General features: G+C 40.1%; 1 protein-coding gene across 2 annotated transcripts in view; it reads right to left on the bottom strand.

The window, feature by feature from the left end:
* gli1 (GLI family zinc finger 1) overlaps nucleotides 1–12,868 on the bottom strand; it is a 51,952-nt gene extending 39,084 nt beyond the window's left edge. For both annotated transcript variants that reach the window (XM_034198382.1, XM_034198381.1), the window contains exon 1: nucleotides 12,545–12,868. The gene's annotated coding sequence lies outside the window, so the exon portion shown is untranslated. The remainder of the gene's footprint in view (nucleotides 1–12,544) is intronic.
* Nucleotides 12,869–15,478: the final 2,610 nt, after the last annotated feature.

Raw genomic sequence — 15,478 nt, forward strand, 5'->3', positions numbered from 1 at the left:
ACAAACTCAGCCTGACAAGCTGGAGCATGTGTGACAGAGCTCCTTGGTTGGAAACAGACATCTCTCTGCCCCCAGGCTCAGCTCTATCCCACAGGAAGCTGGAGTGTGAGCTGGGACACACAAGATGAGGGAGGAAGGGGGGGGGGGGGGGACCACAAGGACTCAACTCTCCACCAACTGGAACTACATGCAAAGGGATCTAATCACTGGCTGATCAATTGTACATACATGCATGTTTTAGTGCTACTGAAGTTACTTATATGATTATTGCATAAAAATATGCATTCCATGGGATTTTTTGTGGGTCATAGATCTCTTGCATTGACCTGTTGAGGATGTACACTTGGAGGAACTTGGAAAAAGTATTTTAATCAATTTGATTATATACATCCCATCAACACTTTGAATAGTCTACAAGCCATTAGATCACTCAAAGATAATGCAATGACGTTTTTAAGTACAAACTCAATTTTGGACTTGCTTGAAGACTGACTTGCTATGATTGTGTCTTGGCTGTCAAGAAATACACATATTCCCTCTCTTGCTGAGATTAGGGTATGTGCACACTGCAAGCCTTTATGCTCAATTCTGATTACCTTTTTTTGACCTTTTACATTATTTATTAAAATATGACCAATATCAGATGACAGTGGGAATTTGACATGGTCCTTAATTGACCCGAATGCCCATAGCTTCAAAATCTCCACAACTTCCCGCCCTGCACAACATCAACATCTGGGACCCTTCGCCCACTGTATGCCCGAGCACACGCACACACCACTTAACATTCACACAGACACATTGACACGCACAAGTGCTCACCACATTTCTGCTCCACAGCTGCAGGAGAATACAAGAGTCGATAAATAACCCCTTTGAATGGGATCCTGTGGGTTACAGTGTTTGAAACTTTGAACATCCAGCGATTGTTCTCCACCGCAAAACACATTTTTGTTTATATCCCAAAAGACAGAACTCAAAAGACAGTATGTATCTGTCAGTCCGTCAGCAAAGCAGGGCTCTTAATGGACTACAGGTGCTAGCTAATAAGGGCCAATACATGTGCCATAGCAGAACAACTGCCTGTCCCGTCCTGAAAATAACTCACAGGAACAGAGTGATGGACAAAGGTGGTTTAACTGCTGGTGGAACAATCAGCGGCTGGGAAAGTCCAAGAAAGTCACAACCTGCTGTGGAGTCATCACATTTAGTAGAAAGTGAATTTAGTGCTACACTTCTACATATAAACACCCTTTCTGAGATACATTGAAGAGCAACAGTTGCATGAGAATTATTCTGTAAATGTTCTCAGAGGATAACGGTTTTGGTTAAACTTCACACTGATAGATCTTCAGAATTAAGATATTTGTTTTCCTGAATATTGCCACTTATCTTGTCTCTCTATTTTTCACGCTGTGAACTCCGAAGCCATTCCAGTGTTATGATCATGCCAAAAGTGTCATCAGTACAGGGAAATTGAGTGTGCAAACTTGCCTAATCTGGTTTAATTTTTTATCTTATTTGGGTTCTTTTATTTTATTGATCTATATTTGAGGGAGTGATATAGTATATTTGTCCCACCAGAGAGCAATAAAGAAATAGATTTAAAAAAAATGCACGAATCAAAACATTTTGTCAATTGTCAAGGTCCCAGTTTGGGTAAGGATGTTATATAATGAATAAAGAAATGCACTATGCAGTCTGGCAGCTTTTCTCACCCATTCATCTTGTTGAGCATTTCCCAGCATGCACTGGGCAAAAGGCAGAGAACCAGTTTGCACAGGTCGCTGGTCTATCATAGTGCGAACACACAGCGCTGTACTCTGTGTGAAAAGAAAAGTGAGCGTGGATCCCTGTTGACCCTCTGTGTATTCAGCCGAGTCGGGTCCCATAAGCCCCGGCATAAATGCCCAGCATGGTACCTCGATCCTCCCGCAGTCTAAAGACCAAGAGACTCTCTCTCACAGCCTCTTCCTTTCACTGTATGCTGCCTTCTCTCTGTCTCTCTCCCACACGCACAGAAAGACAGTATCTCTCCCCCACCAGTTACTCTTCCATTATCCCACGCTCTCCTTAAACTTATGCTAGCAGGTGTGAGCTCCTGTCCTATGGCCGGTCTGCTCCGCACCCCCTGGCATGAGGACGGGGATGACGACAGGAGGAGCATCAGAAGAAAGGAGTACAGGAGGAGGAGGAGAGGACAACAGCTATGGACCTGAGAAAACAACAGCTGCGACAGCCGCATTGTCATTCCAACATTTGTTTCATGCTGAGTGCAGCAGCAGGTCAGTTCCCGGCATGGGAACCACACAACTCAGAGCAAAGGGCCGGTTAAATATTGTTTGAATCTGCCACAATTAATGAATTATTGGATAAGCTGATACATCTGTAATATGTTTTACTATCAAAAATTCGCTTTAGTCATTTGTAATGCAAAGGTGCATGCATTCTGTCTTTTCAAAATGTATAAGATAAGATACTTTTTTTGTCATAATTAAAAAAACTCATTATCATTTAGTTGGGACTATTGCTTGCACCAAACAGGACATTTAAAGTTGCACAACTTTGGCTGTGGGAACCTTTTTTTGACATTTTATAGACAAAATGATTAATAAATAATGAAAATATTTGTGAATTGCAGCCCTAAAATGTTTCCCCCATTAATTTTAGTACACAGTTGGGACACAAGGAACAAGGACATACAAAACCTAAAATATTGTAGGACTGTCCTTAAAGTGAGCTTTATTTTGCTAAGCGCAAAACAAAAAAATGTGGGCATTTGGATATAAAACATTTGACGTCTATATACATTTTTTTAATCAGTTTTTCAGTTTTCTTCAAAGATTACCCTTCCGCTCAAACAGCAGACCCCTCAGTGGCACAGCCTCGGTGTGAAACCCACCACAGCCATCACACCTGCATCCAAACACAACGTGTAGGTGAGCCGTTTCTCCACATCTTCTCCAAGAAAAATGACCTGAGCTTTGTGTGTGGCCAACAACACGGTCTACTGATGCTGAGGTAACAAAAAGCTGTTTTACCATCAAGAACAAGTGTTGAACCGACAGCTGTGTTACCACTGTGTCGCCTCCCTCCTGCTTTACGCTGAAATAAACTCTTAACGTAAAAGATGAAGTTTTCCATCTCGTTCGCATGCTTTTTTAACCTTGGGCTGCTCTTATACATGGGAGGCCATGCTTTATGTATCACCACACACGCTATAATCATGTGTGTGTGTTAGAGTCCTCCTTTACTGGCTCTCTGTTTGTTAGTTATTGGCTACCAGGAAATGAAGGCCCTCCCCATGTAATTAATGGGCACAATTATGTAATTGAGGAGTGGTCTGCACCCAGCTGCAAATAGGACCAGATGTCCTTCGTGCAGAGAATTACAGTTGTTCTGATCACTTACAGTGGGGTCAGCGCCCATACCAAAACCTAGCTCGCCCCCACAGTTACCCAGACCCTCTTTTCTTTCTCTTGTAAATAAAGACTTAATGGTTTACAAGCCTTCCAATAACCGTAATACCTTCAGAGCGAATTAGCTCACAAAGCAGCCAGACACACAGGCTGGAATGAACCAAGACTGCTGGGAGGAAGAAGTACACCCACATAGTTTTCTTTTCTTTTCTAAAACAGTTTTCTTTTCTTTTCTAAAGCAGTGTTTTAACTTGAAGGAAAATGTGTTTTTTACTTCGAAAGAAAATGTTGTGCTGAAAGCCTTAACATAAATTATAAGATAAATGATCCCTGCTCATCCTAAAGCAACTTGTTTACTTCCTTCTGGTCTCTTATTGTTGTTGTGTACATGCATGTATTCGTGTCTATGTATGTGTGTCAGCACATTATCTTGGTGAACCGACACACCAGCCGCTAAATTTGAAGTTTAGATTATTGCAAGGCTGCGAGGCTGATTTACATGCTGCCGATGTCATCCCCTCGCTGTGTATTCAGAGAGGAAACCTCCCTGTTCTTTTAAATAAGTTAAAGAAGCTCAGCACTGAACAGGCTTTCAGTATTTGAGTACAAGAACTCAAACTGGTTTTGTTTAAAACCAAGGTAATCACCTGTTAAATTAGACACGCTGTTAAACTTTAAGTTAGAACATTTATTTTACGACAGGATTCTTTTTATGTCAAGCTGACACAAGGACGATGATGTATCCAGCCCTGAATCTACACTGTGAAAACAAAGTGCATTATGGCTGGTAGTTGAGAAAAACAAATAGTTATTGCTGGGATGAAATACAGAGGAGACAGAATGACAACTTATCTTATCTAAGTTCTTGGGTAGAGACGTACAGTATTTCTGGAGGACAAACTACTTGTATGAGGAAATTAGTTTACTCCTGGAATGTGAAGTGTCAAAAACAACGGTTTTGTTGTAGAGTTAGTAACATTTCCATTGCTAAAACGAGAAAGGCACCATTAAAGAGATAAAACCTCGAAAACATTGAAAATGTTTGCTCAATAAGCGACAGAAAGAGTCAGTCGGGCAGGGCAGGGCCAGGCAGTCAGTCAGCCAGTCAGGACGGTTGAGTTGTAAATGTGTTCCAGCAGGAAAAGCCAAGCTTCAGAGCAAGGCGAGCAGCCTGGAGTCGGCAACTTTCCCCTGCTCCAGCTAGCGCACCGCCCTCCCTGCAGCCCACCCAAGAAGCAGCCCATGGGCATAAATTTGAGAGCCTGACTCGCTGCGGATTTAAAACAATCTGCATCTCTCTCTCTTTCTCTCTCTCTCTCTCTCCCTCCTCCACACTCACTATGAAATGTTTCTCTCGTTCGCCCTTTACTCTCTTTTGCCCTTCTTTCCTTTCCAACAAATTCCACTGTTAATGAAAATGGAAAGCTCTTTCTCAACTTGTGCCAATAATATTATTTTTCTGAAGTCTTAATTAAGTTTACAAATATGTATCAAATGCACTGGAACTGTATTTGTCCCATGTTACTGTACAATCTTGATGAAGGGTTTCTCTCTACTGTAAAGGAGACGTCAGCAAAGCTTTGTTGAAACAAAGTTAATTACATCTCACAACCTTCCTTGTTTATTGTTTCCTGGAGGGAATTATTTTCTCAATAACAGCTTCAACACAAAGTTATACTGCTAGATTCCATTTACGTTTTATGGCACCGCAACACACAGAACATATCTGTTCACAACATTAGATGCTACAGGAGAAATCAGTCAGATCACTTCAGTTAAGGCTATCAGGAAACCAACAAAACATGCGCACCACATCTCTTTTGTTAATTACGGCAGAGCCTAAATGAGTTTGGCTTGGTTTCAGATTTACCATTGTTTCTGCTAGCAAAACAATCAACAGATGTTACTTATGAATCAAAATGAAGGTGCCGAGGCTTGTCTGCATCACCAGTGAGAGTTCGCCACTTTCCACAGAAAGTCTGATGAAAGCTGTCATGTCAGATATGTTGTAGTAAATATGAGACTGTTTTACTGAGGGTGTAGTTACCTTTGACCCACAGCAGATTCATGTCAGTGTATCAGTGACAGAGGCCTACATTTGGCTTGCACTGGTAGTAAGTCATGTGCGTGTCACTGTGCTACATCCATGCATGTGGATGGACTTCCTGTTATGGCATCTGATCTGGTTAACGTGGCATCAGCTAGCCACTGTAGCTTCTCACAACTGTCACTTACTTACAGAGCAGGGAAACAAGAATAGAACAATATGCAAGAGGCCGGGCAGCGGAGGAGGAGAGAGAATGGGAATGAGGAGATTTATACAGAATGGGAAACATTTGGACGAGAAGCAACCAAAAGAGGTTAAGAAAACACAAAAAGAGAATCTTTGTTAGTGGGTTTTAGGCTGACCACACTATTCCTTTCTCATAATCATGAAGCAATGTGGTTAAGGTCATTAATTGTTTACATTTTAGTTTTTTTTAACTCTATAAACCTGGAATACAATTGAGATATTGTTCATTTTACTTAAGAATAGATACAAGTAAGATATATTTAGGCTTTAGGTACATGAACTTTGTTTACAATTGTTGAATGTCCTGAAATAGCTTTTTGCTAAAAATGTAAATAAAGTTTACATGTTTGAAAAAAACCTCTCACACCTTTTATTTTTTGGAAATTTGGGATTGCTGTATTCATCCTTTTAGAGATCATTACAGTATCACTGCACAGCTATCTTTATACTAACCACTATGTTCCAATACTGAAACTCAACTGAAATGTCCTTAACATAGAGTATGGAAAATTATCAAATATCCAAAGTTGGAATATATATATAGAATGTTTTAGTTTTGTTTACCTTTTCTTTGACCAGATATTTCCTCTAAATTCCATCTAAAAATAACTAAATCAAACTATATTTTGAATACAATGTTCTGTATATGTATCAATTATGAATTGAGTCCTATTTTATAACATTAACCAAAAGATTAAAACATTTAACTCCATTTCCAAATTAAGTAAAAAAAATAATTGCTTTGCTATCAGTACTAAAACTCAGGTATTGTATTGGCCCTGTTATCTAAAATTATGTAATGATAATCAGCCCTCTCACTGGTTCACACATGGTGCTGTGCCAGATAATAATAAATACATTAAATATAAAGAAGCCCTCATGTACAGCTGCATCTACACTTAAAATATGCTGCATACCAGTGCTTGAGTAATCAGAAATATCTACATAACTTCATGTTTATATACTTGCTGCAAGTTTGTCAGGCGAGTGTGTGGAATTATGAGTTCCCCCAGAACATGTATCAAGCAAAGATCTACTGTTGTTATCTCATTTCATATTACAGAGTTGTTGCCCTGGAGGCTCATCACAAACACGCGGTACACGGATACGCCTCTGCTCTCTTATCCTCACTTAATGTCTCCCTCTCTCTGGCTATCTGTCTCTCGCTTTCTGGAAGTTGGGAATACTTATTTCACCAGTAAAATGTAATAGCTTATCACATAAAACAGCGCTGGTAAGATTAGTGACTTTGCATACAAACTGTTCAAGGGAAGTAACCAACTCTACTTAATGTGAAAATGAGGGATTGCATTTCTTTTGGAGAAGAAAGCGGGAGCAGTATTTCACCCAGATGTTTCTTTTTCTTTTATATTGAACTGAAATGACTTCAAAACTGACACAGAACTCTCAGGATGACCCTCCCTGGCAGCATGAAGGAAACACTGGTTCATTGGTGGACGTCAGAGAGACGCAGGCAGCGAGGAGAGCTAATGTCAGACACTTGCGTTGTAATTACACCGATGATGGCAGCACCCGAATGCACCGTGGCTATGGCAACCTGCTGAAATAACAAACATCGCCCCCTCTTCACTTTCTGCCTGCCGACAGAACAGTGTGTCGTGAGTCATCAGCAGCGGAGAACACACACATTGAAACACAAAGTTACTCACACATACAGGTACAAAACCTTGACAGTAGCCTATATACATGCATGAAAACACAACAAATACACTCACAGTTTAGACCTGCAGCTGTTTGGTTTACTTTTATCAAACATTTCTTTGTTTCCCTGCCTCCTCCACATGCTGTTAATTTTTCGCCTTTGTCATCCACAGCATACCACCATCCCTCAAAGAAAACCCCGACCGCAGGCCCATTGTTACTAAGCAGCTAAAGTAACAGTGAGCAATGAGTAAGTATCTTTGTGGGTTGTTGGTGGTGCATGTGAGAGCCATTGACAATCTCACCTGGATCCTATTAGCACTAGTTTGATTTCTAATATCAACCACATGAGGTGATAGTTAACAGTCAGCATGCTTAACTGTTTGAACACACATGCACGCACACACATTTATCAAAAACAGCCACCCTCATTCAAAGACGGAGGAGGGACGACGGGGACCGGAATGACTCCGCCTTTTACTGTCAGCAGTAACCTTGAATCTATATAAAACACACACACACATGTTCCCTGAGGCAGATGCAAAAACACTGCATTTTCTGTAAGATTCCACCAACATCATTCTTATTGGTGCGCCACATGTGACTTGACCTTTCATGTCTAGTATTAAGGCATTAGAGCAGGGAGTTAAACCAAAGTGTTCCCACATTAGGGACTAGGAAGACTGGTTAATCAGCCCAAGATTAGTTTTTTCTAAGGATCAGGACTTGTTGGGTTCGTACTCTATTCTTTCATTGCCCGTTGTGCTCCCTTCCATCAATTGCTGTCCGGCATCCTATAGGAATTATGTTAATATTTTTGATTCTGCTGATCTGTGCAACAAGGAGGAAAGTACCGCAATCATTTCTACCACAAAATACCTTTGTACCATGCTAAATTTCCACAAACATTTTAAGAGAAAACGTATTTGCTGCTTGGATTGTAACTGAATTCGATCTGAGTGGGTCAGCGTCGGAGACCGAGTTCTATTTTGTTAATAGAAAACCATTCAATCGTTTAATCACTTCCCAAAATATATATATTAATATAAAAGGTAATCTAGGCATTATGTTACTACAAAAATGCATTTGCTCTTGCAAATAAGTAGTATATGAACATAATATTTTAGGAGACAGGGTTTATGTTGGGGTAGTGGATGGGAAGTTTATGTCCTGTAACATTACATTACGGTATGCTTTTTGTTTTCAAACCAGAACTACCATCTCTTTCTAACTGTAAATAAGTGTTTGGGTTGCTTGTCCTTTATTTACCGTAACAACAATCTTCTGCTAACCCCTTACACTACAGAAGTTATCCAGCATCAGAGAATTATGCATCAATCTTCCAACATTGACGGGATGTCCTTATTGTTAAAAATCCTTAGCCAATTAAGAAATCTAACACCTAACTGCTCCTAGTACTAGACTCCTGGTACTAGGATGGGTTAAAAGCAGATAACACATTTCACTGTGTGTGCTGTGTGCTCTGCATGTGTGACCATTTAAGAGGGTTTCATCCCTCCTGTGAAGCCGACAATTGAGCGGCCCGACCTAGCAAGGAGGCAGAGGCAGAACGTCCAAAAATATAACCCGGTGTGGGCATTTATTAAATTCGAGCACAGGACACAGCCTCAATCTTGCTGTTCCCGTGAGCACAGTCACCAGCCACAAAGATCTCACACACCCAACAAAACAGGAAACACAGAGCCTAAATACCCACACTAATTAACCCAACAAGACACAGGTGAGGGGGAGGAGACAACACAGGGCATCAGGGGAACATAATCAGGAGCAACAGAAAAAACGGGAGGGGGAACACTTTTCAAAATAAAACACATGTGCAATATACAAGGCCTGAAGCCGTTAGTCCACAAATGTGACGAAGTTATCTTCGTCACATTTCCTTACCCCTCTCCCCAGGAAGCACAGTGTCTTAACCGTTTTTTGCCATTTTGCTCTCCTCCATGTGTCTCCACTCCGCCCGGTGTTTCTTGAACTCTTCTATGTGCTGCGGAGTGGTCAGTTTCTGAAGCCATCAGTCCACAGTGACGAAGTTATCTTCGTCACACCTCCCAATTCTATCTATCTCATTAAAAAAACCTCAACAATTATTCCCCTCATTGATTAATCTGTTTATTAAGTTTTGGACAAATCCATTCCTTTTATTGTCTATATAAGACAAGAAACTAGTGGACATACTGTATATGGGATCCTTATTTCCTGCGCGTCCAGTCACTACTGTGGCTCTTATCTTCCCATAATTAAAATAATTATATCTAATACAGCTGACCTCTCATTTTTCTATTGCTTTGACCTGATCGCCCCTGCAGATCAATTTGTCTGATACGCTTTCTAATGGGTGGGAAAGCTCCAAGTGACCATGAACAATGGTTTTTTGAATATTTCCCATGTCTGCAACATTTCCCCCTTCTATTATGTGTGCCCTTTGGCTGATGCTAGTTAAGCTTTCTAAAGTGTTTGATGCCGTCAACATCATTAGATGTGGTATATGTCTAGGTAGAGAGATTCTCAGTGAAACTAGTAGTGTAATCTTACCTAATGCAACAATTTTCAAAAGGTGATCTTCAGCATTAATGATATTTTCGGCTAAATTAATTGTGATACAGATCGCACCCATGGGATAAACTTTGCCTCAATAATAGTGAAAACAATAATCTACCTTTAAAAAATCAATGCACTCTGCTCTCAACACCCATGAATGACAACGTGAACAAAGCCTTGCAGCAGTGTGAAAACCACACAAACTCAATCCGATGAACCACAAATAACCTTCAAATACCAGACCCTGACACCGGCAACCTGAGGGAGCGGAGCATCTCTTTATGAGCCTTGAAACATGGGGAGGAAAGCTAGAAGATGTGGAGAGAAAAGAGTAGCAGGGGATAAAGGCGGAGAAAGAGTGTTTGATTGTGTGTCTCTGTCTTCTGTGTCCTTTGGAGCATCCCCAGGCCTGTCTGCTCTGTTCTCTCCGCGGCTGAGGCTCCGCACTGTGAGCCGACATGGTTTTAACCAGGGCCGGCACAGACAGACAGCTGCTATTAAACCCTGATTGTTTCAGGTTCACAGGGTGTGAAAGGGTCTGATTGAGGGGCTGTGATCCCAGTGAGGGTGGTCTTTCTACCCCTCTCTCCCTCCCCCTCACCTCCCTCTCACTGGAAGGTGGGAGGGTGTTGGGGAGAAGGAGGATTGGTGGGGGGGGAATTGCAGGCATCACGTGACACATGTTTCTTGCTGAGCAGACCAAAATGGAATCTGGACAAAAACACCCCACTTGTTGTTGCCTGCTTCTGGGTACCAGTGTGTCACACAACAAGCGGTCAATAAACAACAATTAAGTAACATTATTAATGCAAGATAGAACTACAAAAAGTTAAGGTTTGAGCTATTTTATATTCCAGATTTGGACTCGCTTGTCTCTTAAGGAACAACTTTCCTTCCTCAAATTGCCTCTAAGTTAAATGTTGCTTCAGCATACAGATTAAACATCCTCCACCTACCTTTGTTTACACTGACCTAAAAAGAAAAGGGATTCATCCCACTAACTTCAATTGTATTCAGCCTGATAGACACTTATCAGGGCTCTGATATGGTTGTGATAAAGCCCATCAGTCCTCTCCTGTGACTGGTTAGGGGGACAGTTGCTTCCTGTATGGTCTATTTGTTTAAGAGCATTCCCATTAAGGAGCCTTTTGGCCTTAACACACTTGATAAAGACCAGGGAGGGTGAGGAAGCTCCCCTGCAGAGCTTTTCACACGTGGCCAAAGGACAAGTGCACTTTCCTCCCTCGAAAACTCTCCCCCGTCTCAACCTTGAGGAGGGCCCGAGTGCTTCTCCGTAAAAAACAGAATTTGTGCTTGTTTTCTTGAAAATATGTTCGGATTGAAATCAAAAGTAATATCTGAGGGGCTTTTCCTACTCACAAAAAGGACGTTTTTCACACACTTAAGTTTCACAATATGTCAACCTCTGACTGTACTCTTTTGACCCTTGTGATCATTTATTTAAACAATAAATAATATAACTATTTGGTAAATATGCCACAATTTCCCTATAAAAACATTCCACATACATCATTGTCTTTCTAACATGTTTTGTTTTTTGAGATCTACTAAAAGAAACGTTGTGGCTTACAAATACACCCTCTATGAGTGTGTGTGCAAATACTGTTTAGTGAGGTTGTGAGTTTGTGTGCTGAGCACTTCTCACTGTCACTTTGGAATAAATAAGTGTTTGGCTCTTCTATTGAGTCCAGTGTTGACGCTCTTCAGTCCAGGGCACTGCATGAAGACCAGCACCCTAATCTACCCACATTAGCAACTACAGTCACCTCTTAGAGAGATAATTAGATTAGATTCAATAATATATCTCAGATTAGAGATGGATTAGGGAGGCTTCACAATGCATGTTTATTTTAACCAGAAGTGAGAACAAAATGCAGCAATATATTCATCCAGTGCATCATTTCTAATGGGTTGATGGGGCTTTTGCAGAGATTTCTCCCTCCTGGAACCTCACACAGTGCTCAGTGAGGATGTTGTTGTGTGGGTGTCCTGACAGAAACCCACATTTATATTGGCACCTCAAGTATTTCAGGTTACAAGAAACAGCTGTTCTCGGGTGGCCCTCAGACCCTGGCTATGTGTGATTTTAAAACCGTATTTATTCAGACCCCTAAAAAGAAACACTTCCCCCGGGAGACCAACGTATAAAGACAGGAAAGCGTACATTCTTTTATGTCTAAACTTGTTTCTGCAGGCTTATGCTTCACATCTCCACAATTAGATAGAAAAGACAGTACCAACGCTACTTTGGGATAAGGAGAAATTAATCCACAAAAACTAGCGTATAATACATTTTGATCGGATAGTAGAAATATTATGCAACTCAATTACTGCACATTGCAGTGTACAGGAAGTGTTAAACAGCCTAATTAAATCAAACCAACGCTTCCAATGCGTCCCAAAATCTCCTGAATAGATAAAGCCAAAAGAGGACACTAAACGTTCACTAATAACACGTTTTCCTTCTTACTACAGAAAGTACGCAATGAATATAGCAGTGCCGAATGATTTCCACCCACGAATAAACTCGTAATTAGATCATGATTGCGTGTGATATCAAGACAGAAAATGAATCATCAGCTGTGCTTACCTCAGGTTAATGCAGGAACATTCAGCATGAAACTTTCTGACTTGATTCCCAGAGTCCTTGGAGGAGCTCAGTGTCCAAGGACTGCTAGAGTCTGAGTTTCCAGTAAAGCCTCCCTTCGCTCGACTTTCTCTCGACTTTTTGGCAAGACGCGCTCGGATGGAGATGACGGAATTCTTCACAGAAACCGACACTTTATCCTGTCTTATAAGTGCTTTCCCATAATTTGTTAATTCAGAGTCACTATACGCAAACGGTGACAGAATTGAACCCCATGTTCGGGCTATGGAGTTCCTCAAAGCGCCCTGGAGTTGGTTCCACAGCCAATGCGGGAATGCGCACCCCCTTCTCCTTCTCCCTCCTCCCTCCCTTTCTCCAAAGTCTGTGGACCACCCCGAAACAGGAAGTTCACTTTTTGTTTTTCTTAAAAAAGAGCCATGCTGCCTCAGTTTTCCCCTTAAAGTTAACATGCACTACAGTTTACCAAGACTGATACATTTGCAATCCCTCGCCTTTTATTCTGTGCAAGTAATTACAAATACATTTACAGCGAGATGCTTAAGTTATATAAAGCCATTACAGCATGCTTATAACATACTTGTATAGACATGGCTGTATCTATATAAAGTGCGTTCCTATCTAATAATTGTGATAATCTATCTATAAATGTTTTTGTTTACTTTAATGGTAACTTCATAGCTTCTCGGACAGCGTGTGTGGCTGCTACGTGTGGGGATGCTGCAGATTGCTGTGCATTGCCAGTAAAATCCACAACAAAACCAGGACTGGAGTTCAGTCTGCAGCTCAGGACCACAGGCAGAGGTTAGAGAAACACCAGTGAGAGTATGGATACCATAATCAATTACAAGGAAATCACAAGCAGTGGAGTTGAAATGTAATTCAAATATCAAAAATAATTGAGTCAGTTCAGAATAATGATTATTAAATCATAATCACTGACGCATAAATGTATAAAAGTGTAGCTAATGTTATTGTGAAACGTACCAAAGTAGTACTCACTTGGTGAAGTTGTATCATAACTAATACAAATGCATCATCATTTAATTAATTAAATTATTTATATTTATGTTAAAAATGCAAAATATGTGAAGTTCTGAGGTTTAAAGTTCAATATATCCCTCTAAAATGTAGAGGAGTAGCTGTATAAGTTAGCAGGACTTACTAAACGTACTTAAACACTAAGCACCTAAAACATTGAAGTACTTGCAGTACTATGTACTTAGTTACTTACCATAGAACCCAAGCTTTTTTGTATCTTTTTTGTATAGATAACATACGATCATGCAATATATGTATACATGCAACACTGATTTTAGCAGAATATACAAAACATCCAGTGCAACGACGGAAATTGTTATCACATTTTTAGACCAAATCAACAAAGCATTTTACATTTTGAAAAAAAACTTTTGAACATATTGTCCCAAAGATCTCCGCTATTCTGAGACCCTCAGTCCAGTCCCTTTTCAAAACTCATCTCTTCTCCTCTTATCTACTCATAGCCCCCCCCATCAATACATGCCGGTTGATCAAGTTTGATAGTCCTATACCCCCCACCCTAACCTTCCCTTATATTGTAAAGTGATGTTGAGTCCTTGAAAAGCCCTATACAAATATAATGTATTATTATTATTATTATTATTATTATTATTATTATTATTATTATTATACTGACAGGTATCAGATCTTGCTGTGTAAAATAATCTTCCTGAGAGGTGTCACTTGTGATGTAGTCTGTGTGGTCTACAGTGACTGTAGTCCTGACAGCAACAGGTGATAAGAATCAAAGGTTCCCATAGAAAATACATGCCGGTCATTTTTGACCCACTTATGGAAGCTTGGGGTAGTGATACAAAAAACTACAATTTCTTAACATTTTAATTTAAAATGTGTATGGCATGATATCGAAAATATGTTTTTTGAGGAATAGCTGGAATATGAAATGATAAAAAAATGTAATTACAAAGATACTTCAAGAAAACCACCTCACCGGGTCCAAAAAGACCCACTTATTTAAGGGTTAAAGAGAATTGTTCAATACCCACATTGACCACAAGGTGGATCACAAAATAAACAAGGCACAATTAGTTTTGCACCAATTATATTGTTCAACATATAGTGTAAAACACATTATGTTGAAATTAATTGGATAAAACAGTATATAAGAAAATGCTATTTAGAATATTTCTATTTTCACTTTCAAACTCTGGTAAATGTATTGAACAATAGTGTCAAAAGGGTGTTCAGTAGCAGTAGGTGTACATGAATCCTACATCTGTAAATACAAAGCACTTTTACTAAAAGTAACACAGTAAGAATGAAGAGTGTGATCAGTGTGTGTCCTGAACTAAGGCAGGAGGTCATTAAGAACATACGATCAGAGGTTACTTCAGATTTTCTCAATGCAATCCTTTTTTTTATTCCTTCGCCATTTAAGACTCATGAGGGCCACCCATAGACTGTATAGGGGCCACCATTATAAACGTATACATGTCAATACATTTCCAATCAGTGAAAAATAAATAAATACCGTGATATACCGTGATACCGTTGTAATTTGGAAAAATACTGTGATATGAGTTTTTTGTCATACTGCCCGCGATTTGTCAAGTTGGGAGTTTATCAATGTCACTCATCAGCTTTAACAGAGCAGGGCTTCTCACACACGTCTACAACCTCACAACAAAGTGCAAACTGTTACCGTTTTGGTCTGACAGCAATTATATTGAGTTATTAAGGTTTTATCTGAGTTATATTTCAACCGTTCAGCAGACCTGCATTTTGATTAGCTAAGGCCGAAAACTCTGTATAAAAATTGGCTAAGGAACTTTTGTGTTGTTAAACCTTTGTGAACTGAGTGCGCAAAAAGGGCACTTCTCTAATAGGAGGGCGAAAGGGCAGGTGCTCAAAGTGTAT

The sequence above is a fragment of the Gymnodraco acuticeps genome, unplaced genomic scaffold, assembly GCF_902827175.1.
Source record: "Gymnodraco acuticeps unplaced genomic scaffold, fGymAcu1.1, whole genome shotgun sequence".
Classification (NCBI taxonomy): Eukaryota; Metazoa; Chordata; class Actinopteri; order Perciformes; family Bathydraconidae; genus Gymnodraco; species Gymnodraco acuticeps.